This window comes from Crocuta crocuta, unplaced genomic scaffold (assembly GCF_008692635.1).
Source record: "Crocuta crocuta isolate KB4526 unplaced genomic scaffold, BGI_CrCroc_1.0 scaffold138, whole genome shotgun sequence".
Taxonomy (NCBI): domain Eukaryota; kingdom Metazoa; phylum Chordata; class Mammalia; order Carnivora; family Hyaenidae; genus Crocuta; species Crocuta crocuta.
The window spans coordinates 527,079-530,612 of NW_027532585.1; the positions used below are offsets into that span (position 1 = coordinate 527,079).

Genomic DNA, 3,534 nt, shown 5'->3' on the forward strand with positions numbered 1-3,534 from the left:
TGCCTCTCTCGTCTCTGCCTGGTCTTCATTAAGGCCTGCTTACTAGATGTCGCCCTCTGGGTAACTCCTTGCCAGTTCTTCATTGTCATGTCATGTTAATCAGGAGGGTGACCCAGAGGCTCATCTCCCAGAAAAGGAGGAGGGAGTCCACCCAGTTGTCCCCTCCCCCCCAACTGGTCTCTTCTCCATCATCTCGCAATGCTCTGTTCCTGATTACTGTGTGTGACCACCATGCTAATCAGTCTTTCCTGTTTCAGGCACAGTTCCTACTTTTCTGGATGCATCTGGTTGCACAAATTAGGATTCTTTACATCTTGGTGCTAGAAAATCTAAACCAAATTGGCTTAAGGAAGAATGCATCATTTGGTCCGTTTTGCATGCAAATAACAGAACACCGGTAAAAAGTGGTTTAAGCAACAAGGACATTTATTACCTCTGGTAACAAGATATCCAGGGGAAGGGCAGTTACGGCTTTGGTCCAGCAGCTTCATTGTGTCATCGAGGACTCTGACTCTTTCTGACCGGTAATGTGAATTTGTTAATCTGTCCTCATGTGGCCACAAGATGGCTGCCTCATTTTGAGCAATACGTGTGGACATGACAACGTTTGGCTAAAGAGGAACATTTCCTCGCAGTGTCTATTTCATTGTGGAGAAAACATTTCTGAGTAGATCTTCCACAGACGTCTCTTTAATTCCATTGGTTAAGAATGACCACATTCCACACCACAGGTACAAGGGAAGCTGGGAGGGTATCTGGGTGTTTTTTTACTTGTTTGTTTTTTGTTTTGTTTGTTTGCTTGGCTTCTATGTTGGAAAGTGGGCTTTGACAGTAAAGAAGAAGAGATAAGGAAACAGAGAAAGATAAGACATGTCTCCCAGCCTCCCCTGCAGTTGGGTTGAGGCCATGTGACCAGATGGGAGCTGCAGTGAGACGAACCCATTTGGGTTGAGGCAATTAAGCCAACGCACTAATCCTGGACTGTCTACTTCTAGATTTTTAGTGTCACAAGGAAAATTGTAACAATTTTGGCCAAGGTCTTGTAGTGGAGGTTCTATTATACCTAGCTAAATAAACCCTGATAAACTTTTTATCCACCATGTAGGTTATTCTCCATTTGTCCCCACCTTTATCTCAAATTAATCTCCACCTTTCTTAGAGCACCTGGGTGGCTTGGTCAGTTAAGCGTCTGACTCCTGACTTTGGCTTAGGTCATGATCTCATGGTTTGTGAGTTTGAGCCTCACATCGGGCTTTATGCTGATGGTGTGGTGCCTGCTTGGGATTCTCTATCTCTCCTTCTCTCTCTGCCCCTCTCTCAAAATCAATAAATAAGCCTTAAAAAATATTTTAAAAAATGAATCTCCACCTTTCTTAGCCTCACTCTGCCCAGAGACTGATGTGTGGACTGTACCACACAGGATCTCTTGCTCTCTGGCTTCATGTTGGCCTCAGCCAATGGGAGGTAACATCATGTGAAGAGATGTTCCGAGGAAGAGACCAAGGTATTTCACCCCCATTTCCTCTTTTCTTAGCACCTCCTCTGTTTCTGGTACATCTGCAAGCCTCTAGGACCACGGCTCCTGTCTGGTGGCCCCTCCTCCATGGCTTCAGCCCTTCCCGTGTTCCAGTACCTCTGCTTCTTCTCTCTGACACTTCAGGCCCCCGAAGAATAATTTCTTCCCACTAGTGCTCATCCTAGGTACCAGTATTAGCTTCCTCTTACTGCTTTAACAAATGACCACTAACCTGGTCTCCTATTTATCTATTTTTTCTTTGGTTGCTTGTGTTTTGGGGGTATATCTAAGAAACCATCACCTAATCCAAGGTCACAGAGATTTGTACCTATGTTTTCTTCTAAGATTTTTATCATATTAACTCTTACTTGTAGATCCAATCCATTTTGAATTAATTTTTATGTACAGCAAGAGGGAGAGGCCCAACTTCATTCTTTTGCATGGTGGTATCCTATTGTCCCGGCACAATTTGTAGCCAGGACTGTTCTGTCCCCATTGAATTGTCTTGGCACCGTTGTAAAAAAATCAATCGACCATGGATGAAAAGGTTTATTTCTGGACTTTTCACTTTATCCCATTGATCTCTCTGTCTATGCCAACCCCACACAGGCTTGATGGCTATGGCTCTGTAGTAAGTCTTGGAATTGAGGAATGCTAATCCTGCCAACGTTGTTCTTCGTTTTCAAGATTGTTTTGGCTCCTGGATCCCTTGTATTTTCATCTGAATTTTAGGATCAGTTTCGTGTCTGTCTCCTCGTGAGACCACGGAAGGCAAAGACAAGTCTCTGAGCCGTCCTCGTGACCTACTGTGTTTGTAGGGTGTCTGACTCATTAGCACCCACCAAAAGCTTGTTGGATTGAATGACATGCTCCGTTGCATCCATCCAGATGTTTCTACCTGGAGCCTGGAATGCTAACTACTTGTTTCAGTTCCAACCCACTTAGCTGCAAGTGATAACTGCAAAACAATTAGCCCAGGATATTTAGAGCTCACTTAACGAGGAGTCTGGAGGTAGGCAGTTACTCAACAACTCTGTTATGTCCCTCCTCCCCCAGGGTCCCTAGCATCCTGGTCTTTCCTCATGTTTGTCATTTCATCAGTAATAGATGGCTGTCATCATGCCAGGTACCAGGTCATCACACCAGCATCTTGAAGAAGGAGTGAGGGTGGGGATAAAGGCTCTCTTTTCTGGAGGCTTTGTGTTTCATCCAGATGGGAAGCCCTCTCATGTATCACTGGGCAGAACTAGGTCACATGCCTCTCCTTAGTCCAGTTATTGAGGAAGGAGGGTTAAGATGGCCACGACTCACTTAGGCCAAATATACTTCATTCAATGAAGCAGGTGTCAGAGTATATCTTCCCAGAAACCCAGGTAAGTAGGGCTGGGCTGCTTTATCAGCTTTTGTGCGGGGAAAAAACAACACTTATAACTCCAGCTGACTGTACAAGATGCACAAAATGGTATTTTTGTAGACTTAAGTAGAAACTCAACTTCCATTATTGTGTGAGAAAATAGAATGTATTCTTAGCACCAAAGAGAACTTTTGAGGAACATTTGCAATTCATTCCAAAATACGTAGCATGAAATTCAGACTTTTTCTGAACATAATTCCATCTGTCTTGGACCGTTTTTGAAGATATTTGGGAATATTTTAGTTTGAGAAGCAATTGTGAACATAAGCTGCCATGCTGCGGATACTCCGGAGGGCCGGTTAACAGAGTTTACTAGGAGAAAGTCAGTCTCCGTTGTTAATGTTTGTTGTCCTGTCTTCACAAGGAGTGGGACTGTCAGCTGCCCATGAACCTCCGTGCATCCGCCCCGCGATGGCTCAGAGAAACTAAGGTCACGAGGCCACATCTCTGTCTCCAAGCCCAGCGTCAACCGCGGCGGCCTCCATGACACACATGCACCGCGCGCCCTGACGTCGCCAGGCTGTGCCTGTGTCCTGGGGAACCAGAGACCCGCAAGATGCAGGCCTGCTGGGGCGCCCGGCAAGCCGAGGCCGGAACCCCGGCG

At 45.5% G+C, this 3,534-nt stretch overlaps 1 protein-coding gene across 1 annotated transcript in view; it reads left to right on the forward strand.

Moving 5' to 3' along the window:
- NSMCE4A (NSE4A component of SMC5/6 complex) overlaps positions 1 to 3,534 on the forward strand; it is a 30,257-nt gene that overhangs the window by 12,847 nt on the left and 13,876 nt on the right. The window lies entirely within an intron of this gene.